Consider the following 8,603-nt stretch of genomic DNA (forward strand, 5'->3'; position numbering starts at 1 on the left):
AAATGAGACCAGAATTACTTACTCTGACATGTTGACGTTTGTTTGGCTTCAAGCCTGCGGAAAAAAAACAATTGTCCATTTCGAAATAATGAAAAGTCAAGACATTTTTACAGCGTATTTATTGGAAAAAGTCATTAAGTGTGTGGTGTTTGGCTAATACAACAAGATGGGAATGGGCAACAGGGTGAAGGCGCAGTCAGGCTGAACAGGACTGGAATTCTTCTGTCCGGTCTTTCCCAAATAATAACTCCACTTAGAAGAAGAAACACGACACTGACTCGAGGATCAGCGGGCCGCCTCGAGGAAAAACCTCTTGTCTAAATTAGGGCACGGATCTGGGGTCCAGTTGTCCCCCCCTGGGCATCCCTGTCATGAAAAGTCTGTCTGCTGGAAGATTATCAAGAAACACCTGATACCTCCTCTGTTGGTACAAACATCTCGGACGTGACCAAGACATCAGCCATCTTCTCTTAAAATAGAGGCCATGCAGAACAATTCAGATCAGCAATCACTGCGTCCAAACAGAGAACAGAGAACTGACGTCTCTCCAGGCTTTAAGATGACCCAACAATTATTTCAGTCTTTATTTTTTAATAAAATTAAAAATTTAGGGTTGTTTTTTTGTTCACAATTCCATAAAATCTGCCAATACCAAGTCTGATCCAGTTTTCTTTTACAACACTGTGAAAATTTAGATTTTTAACCAATTAATGCACAAAAAAAGGATAAAAAGTGGATCAGTCGCTACGTGGCCGATACTGACCCATCAGAAAATTACAGATTCTGATCCCAGTTCTGCTCCCAATCACCGTCTGAGGCCTTTAACATTGAAGTATTTGTCTTTTAAAACTGTGTAGATCTAGATGTCTAACAACAGACCAAAAAGGGAGCAGAAATAGATCAGGTTTTATATCACCAACACAATAAAAAAAATGACAGAGTTGGCACTGATCCTGGTTCTGCAGATCAATCAGGTTTATTTACCCCTGAGTATCTGCCAATTCCAATACAGAGTCTGACAGAATTTCTCTTCTAAATCTACATCTACATCTACATCTGCTAAATGAACTTTTCTCATTAGCAACATAAACAGATCCAGTTTCTACAAAAAGTTTATGTTCACTTTTCATAATTGTACTCTAATTGTTCCGATTATGTTATATTGTTGTTATAAAATTATATGACATTTATTTTTTATTTATATATTGGAATTTGGAATTTTAAATATAAAACTTTGAACTGTAAGATTCGTATTTGAAACAATTTTACATATTTCTATACTTACTTTAAAGTCAAGGAGTTTAGTTTGAAATTAAACTGTTGGTCACATTATAGTAAACAACAAAAAATGTTTTTTTTTAATTGTCCACATATAGGTTTCGCTGCAAGACATACACTTGACTGAAATATTATCCATATAAAGTGGAGTATCATCAGCATACGGAAATATTTGTCATACCTTTAGGTGGTAGATAAGTGTTACGATTTCAATATGTTAAATATCAAATCTCCTCGGTAATGACCGAACTCTGCCCAGTTATCAAGTGTCAAATATCTGCCAGTGTCAGTTGATTCTTTGCTGAGCACAGCTACAGACACAGCAGCCAAAACATCTCACTTTCTTATTGCTAATTAAAGTTTGGTTTTTTTTTGTAATTAATTAACTATTATTTTTCCCTTAAAATAGTCATGTATCTCAAGAGTTAGAAGACATGAACATGCCTTAAAGGTTGGTGAACAGTCTGTTCGACCAAAATAATAGAGAGTTTTAAAATAGAGAGTTTTAGTCTCCTGTGATGGTCTAAATGTTGTTTCACAGGTTCTCTAAGAGAAAGTAAAAGTGGAGGAAAAACTCCTAAAAAAAAGTAAAAAGTAAGAGAAAATGTATTTATATAAATAAAAATAATAATAATAAAAATCATTTTTTCTTTTGTGCCTTGAGACCAGGAGCTCACGTGCAGATCCAAATGAAATTCACATTACAAACCATTCATGAATGTATTTAAAAATTAAATATAATGGATCATATTACAAGTTATGCACGCACATATATGTATGAATGTATACAGACACACCATAAATAAATTAGCAGCATCATATTCACAAAGCTGTTTTCCTGATATTGCATTCTGTTACGTAACATAAAACATAAAAATGCATTATTGTGAGCAAAACTGGATCAAACATGAAGCCAGGGGTCATTTTATTGGCTCTGACACGTTATAACTCCTCGTGCAGTCTTTGATGACACAGCGATAAACACTGGGACTATCACTTTCCAACTCTAGAGTCCACTTACACCAACACAACTCATCACACCTGCAGCACCGAGCCCTTCATCGCAAAAACTAACCTCGGTAACATCCACAAAAACTCCTCAGTCGACAGCATCGCCTTCATCATCATCTCACAGCAACGGTGTCTAACGAGCTGGATTCTTTTACCCACTGGTCCATTTCACAGACATCCAAAACAACCGAAAACCTTATGAACAGTACCAAAAGGCTTCTATATGAATCAAATTTGTGCAAACAAATCAGCACCAGCGGAGGAAAGAAAAGATTTCTCACCTTTTGGCTGAAGATGGAAACAGAACGGAGTGAGAGATTTGGGGAGAGGCTCAGTTTTGGCATTATAAGTTGGTATATATTGCATTCCCCAAAGGCTGAGGAAACCCCATCTTTCTCTTTATGGAAGTTGATTTTCTCACAGACCAATGGGCTCACCAGCACCTGAAATATTATATCTGACCTCCCCTCCACCCCGAAATCTCCTCCCTGTCTGACCATTATAAATAACCCCCTGCCTTCTAGTTTGTTTCGCTGATTGTATTATTTCCCCCCGATCCCCCAAAAGGAAAACGTTCACAGAGATGCTGAAGGGAACTAAAGCGGAGAAAAGAGGCAAATCAACAAAATCTCCCTCAACAAACAGAATAAGATCATATATGAACACTGTCAGACTCGCTGTATAAACGGAGGCTGTCTCTGACGCAGCTTCTCTCCGTGAAGGAAACCAGGGAACACCAGTGATGAAAGTCGAGGGGAAGCAGGTGGGAGGGCAGACGGTCATTTAAGACACACTAAATGGAGGCTATTAAGAAGCTGTTAACAGGAGCTGGGAAGTAAGGGAGGGAAGGCGAGAGGAGAGCGAAATAGAAGAGGGAAACTCTTCAGACTTGAGATCATAAAAAGGGGCAGGAGGAGGGAAACGAGTGGATCCATGACAGTAAAAAGCCCATAAATAAATCGGTTTACTTATTAATTAGCTGCAAACTTGTTTACAAAAAATGTATTTAATAAACGGAAAGTAAATGAGGAAGATAGGACAATTAATAAGGACACTGAATCATTTACAAACACAGTCAAAAGGATGTTTGAGGGAAAGCGAATGTGGGACATGGATGAAATAGTGACAGCTGCAAACTCAAGTGGATACACATCATTTCTGGGAATCAAACATGTTTTTTTTAATGTTTTCTTTTTCTTATTTTTGTGACTTAGTGGATTGAATTGTGTAAAGTTTTATTTTCTGAGTTATTAAGAAATGAAATGATTAAATAAGAGCTATTGGAAGCTGTGTATCGGAGCGGTTTTGAGTTGGTGTTGGTTGTTGTGCGTCGTAGAGGTTGCGTCGCGTATTTCGGGTTTCATTGTGATGTGTATTGATGTATCTGTTGTCATTGAAGACTTGTTTATGAATTTAAGGGATCCCAGGAAGAGTAGCCATTGCTAAATACATTTCATATAATTGTACGTTACATATCTTAATTAGTGTGAAGATGTCAACTTAGGCTCTGGAAATTAATGGAGGGAATTTTGCAGTATTATCTGACATTTTTCTGTCTTTAAGCCTGAACTAAGATTTCAGGTGCTCATGAACCTCTAGCTCCATCACGTCTCTCCGTCCTTCCTGCTGCACGTGAGGTTGGCAGGCAGCAAACATGGGACACGTGATGCTGACACAAGAAGTCGGAGTACGTGCAGGAGCTGAGATTCAGGGAGCAAATGTGATTAAAAGTAGGACTCAACATGGAAAACAAGCTAACGTTCTTTGGCTCAGTTTAAAAGCGACTGAAAACAGCAGAAACACACACGTGGTCCGACATCAAGTGTAGGCGTGGCTTAACCAGGAAGAGGGCGGACCCCCCCACCCCCGCACCCCCCCAGCTGAAAAATGTTTCAGTTCAACACGAATCACAGAGTCTGCAGCTGTGAAGTGTCCCGTACTATATATAACAACAAATGTATTCATATTAAACAATAAATTTAAAACATTAAATGCGCTCTCTGGTAGGGCGGTCCCACTGAGGGAGGGGCGAGTTGAACAGATGGGGGGGTGGGGGGGGGGTTCGGTCATGACTGCTGGTGACAGACGACCTGCAGCATGTGACGCCACAGATCCACACTGACGATGAGAGAGCGGTCGGCGGAGCCTCGAACAAAAAAACAACTGTCAAGTACATGTTTTCCTTTAATATTTCAACAGTACAAATTATATCTGACTTTAGAAACATGACATGAGAAACACATCGCTTCACATTTCTGAACATCATATTCATTGAGAACATTCTGGCCCACTGAGAAATCACCTGAGAGAACGAGTTAGAAAACCGATTCAGTTGGATATGAGGACTTTGACTTTTAGAATAAGGGATAAACCAAAATATGCCGACACTGTGTCTACTACAGTATGAGAATTAAATATATCATCTGCTTCAGTTTCATCACCACCTGCATTAGTTAAACACCGGTACTGTACACTAATGGCTAGCAAATATATTACAGGACCACTTTACACAAATGTCATACTTTTTTTTTTCTTTTTTTTTTTGCCCAAAATAAAACATCAAAAAATATTGAACATTTTACAACATACTGAGAGAAGTTAAAGTCTTACAAAGTGTGCAAATGTCACCGTACGGTCACAAGACGACTTCGGATGAAGGCACCGTACTTTTAGTTTCCACTCCGCACGCGTCGAGACTGAACTGTGCTGCGGGGTTAATGTTGTTAAAACTGCCCTAAACAGCTGATTCTCACTGGGGCTGCCCATGAACCAAAGAAATATAAAGATTGAAAAAATAAAATACAAAAACAAACAAAAAAATTTCCCTCAATGTAGATACCGTTTGCCCTTTTTAATAATGTTAGTATTTGCATTGTTTTTATTATCAGAAAGGTTTATTATGTAGTAAGTAGTGAATTATTATTATTATTATTATAGTAAGTGAACAGCAGGCTAATATGGTTTGTGCTAAACATATGGCATCATGACGAGATTTTTTCTTTGATTCGACAGGAAACAAACCGTTAACCAGTGCGAAATAAAATTATAACCACAAAACAGAACAGTAGCAAATTTACTTACGGATTCGGCACCAGACGTTAGCGCACTAGCTAATGGAAAATCTAACAGTGTGCTAATATCTTGCCTGTTAATAAATAAATAATTCTTCAGCTTTTACAACACAGCTTCAAAGTTCAGACCATGATGAACTTGCATACGAGGGGAAAAGATTTCTTTGACTGAACAAGACTAAAACCGTCAAACTGTTAATTAACGGCGACCAAACTTAACTAGCTAACGAAACTCGACTAGCTAACGGTAAAAACAGTGGGTTAAAATCCCTCTGGTTTATGCTTCAGCTTTGACAATGGAGCGTTTAAGTTCAGAGCATAAGATTTGTACAAGTAGTTTTTTCATTGATTGAAGGGGGACACAAACCATTAGCCAACCAGAACTAAGACAAGACTTTGCTAGCTAACATATTTAGAGTCAATTAAAGTATTGAATTAATCTAGGGAGAAAATGTGGGTTAATATCAGTTGGCTCATGCTTTACGCTAAAAGCAATTCATTTTCGGGTTTGACAACACAGCTTCAATGTTAGCTAACAAATTTAGAGCTACAACGTGCCTGTATTTGACTACTTAGGTCCATCTGCCTGGTTTATGCTTTATGCTTAAAGAACGCCTTCAGTTTCTGATAGTTTAAGATTTCATTTTCAAAATTCAAACTTTTAACCACTGAACTGAACCGTAAGCTAACCTGAAGCAAACATTTAGCTACTTAATTGAACTGTAGCTTAAACGGAGCAGAACTTGACAAGCTAACGACTTTAGAGCAAAACTATCTTTATTGAACTAATATGTTATAGAGAACACAGTAGGCTAATGTGTCTGGTTCATGTTTTTGTACAGCAGTTTTCATTGATTGAGGACACAAACCATTAGCTAATCTATCTTCAGATAGCATTAGCTAGCTAACCTGGACCATTAGCAAACTACAACCAAACCCGTAGCCCTTAAATGGAACCATTATGACAAATTGTGCTGTCTATATATTCTTTTCTTTTTTTTATCTTTAATTAAATCCAGTCAGACCACAATTGGCATGACAAAATATATTTGCATGTTGTGGTGAAGAAAGGTGGGACAGGAAGCAGTAAAGTTTTAGTCGGAGCACAACCTGATGGATCTTACCTGACTAGCGGGATAAAAATAGCATCCCACAAGTTGAAAAACATACATTTTTAAATATTTCCCATCACTACTGTCCTCAAAAATCTGCAGAATTCACAGTCGGGTAAGTAAATTTAAAGCTGAGGTCAGCGCATCGACTATATATATTTATGTACCCACTAATCATATGAATTTAATCAGATTAAGGCGATCCAGATGGTGTAAAGTGTTGCACCCTTGGTCTACTTGGTCTCATCCACATTATGCTACTAATAAATAACAGCATATCCATTAGACAAACTAGACTTTTGCTCAATCATCGCATTAATTTGGGAATGTCAATGAATTCTGATTTTTGATTTCAGGAAGGTATTGATTCATGCCTTACCAAAAAAAAAACATAATGGCTGATGTGGAAAGAAAAATTCAGTCATTTTCCCTCTTTTCTTTACTATAGTCGCCCTCAAATTAACACAGGCCATATTAAACCTCTACTTTTGTCAGTACTGACTGAACTGTGTCTGTAGCACCAGTTTCCAAACCTATCATGCACCTAATGTTGACACAAGTGCTGAAACTATTAGATGATTAATCCAGTAGTTGATATACAGAAAAAATAATCATCTAGTTTCAAAATCAATTAATCTTTTTTGTCATTTATAAAAAAAAAAAAACAGAAAAACCAAACAATTTTCAATGTGATGATTTTCTGTTTTCTTGAAACACGGCCTTACTGTGAAACCTTGAACAAAGGTTGATGTTGAGACTGAAAGTTGTTTTAGTTCCAGGCCTCCACAACAAACAAATGTAAACTTGTCAGGGAAAACAGATAGTGTGAACCATGTAAACACTTTAATTGAACCATTCCCTTAATGTGGTTATTATCATGAGCATGTAAACATGGTAACTGGCAAACTCATAGCTGATAGTAAAATAAAATAATCAATCAATATTAAAATAAAAGGCAACACTTGCATTTGGGCAACCCCCGCGTGTAGTGCAAAATCATCTCTTGCAGTGTAAACCCTGAATCGCAGTTCAGTGGCACTGACACACTAATACTGATAACCCACAGAGATGCACATCACCCAGCTTCACTGCATACACCGAAGTTCAAATTCACAAAGCCACAGTCTGAGCACCACCGGAGAGATTTAACCAAACAAACTGTGGCTGAAAACAGGGCTACAGTCTTCCTCACAGAGGAGAGGTCGGGTAAGTATGACCTCGGAAAACACACAAAAAAACAGCGTGAAAAAGGTCACAAACAACAGAAGCAGTTCAAGATTTAAAACGTGTGTCCGTGTGCAAAGTTCCCTCTTGCAGTAGAAGCAGATTCATCAGTAATGTAATCCAGTCAGTGGCGATAGATCCAACGGTGACAGAGATCACACAAACATCCTCCGATCTTCAGAGCTGCAGCTTCGTTTCAACAAGGTTGGAAAAGTTTTTTTTTTTAACCCACCAACTACACTGGCTACTACATTCAAACAACCATTTTAATCAGCAAAACAGATTATTTAGGAAGAAAAACAAGCCTCCAAACACATGATGGCCAGTTACTTGCTTCGTTGTCAGATTGTGTCAAAATCTATGTTCAACAGATCTAAGTTCACCCCTGGAATTAGAGACATTTCTAAAATGCATCTTGAGCTTATGTTTCGATTTCACTTGCAAATTAAAATCAGAGTTAAACTGCTCTTAAAACACAGTTCGGGTTCAGCAGCAATAAAGCCAGACAGGAAGTTCAGGCTGTTTGATAACTCAGTTTAGGTATAAAGTTAAAGTTACTGCGTGGAGTTGATGACCACTAGTGGTGCTGTGGAGAAACGTTTTGATGAACTGGTCCCCGTTTTGTTTGCATCTCGTGCTCTACTTGCATGTGCACGAGGACGGGGTGATGCAAACATGTAGTACATGCAGGCCATACATCATTTGGTGAAAGAAAAGTCCACTGAGTACCTTTAAATATCCTTATCCGAGTTATTTTGAATCTCAACTGTTAGTGGTTATGTTGTGTTATTAGGGTGGGGGCGACCTGGTGAATACCTTTGCATTTTTCCTAAACTTTTTCAATCCCTTTCGGACATATCTCTAAACCCCACACACGGCTCACCAAGATGCATTTAATTCCCAGGTG

Source organism: Seriola dumerili, unplaced genomic scaffold, assembly GCF_002260705.1.
Source record: "Seriola dumerili isolate Sdu_G_001 unplaced genomic scaffold, Sdu_1.0 BDQW01000550.1, whole genome shotgun sequence".
Lineage (NCBI taxonomy): Eukaryota > Metazoa > Chordata > Actinopteri > Carangiformes > Carangidae > Seriola > Seriola dumerili.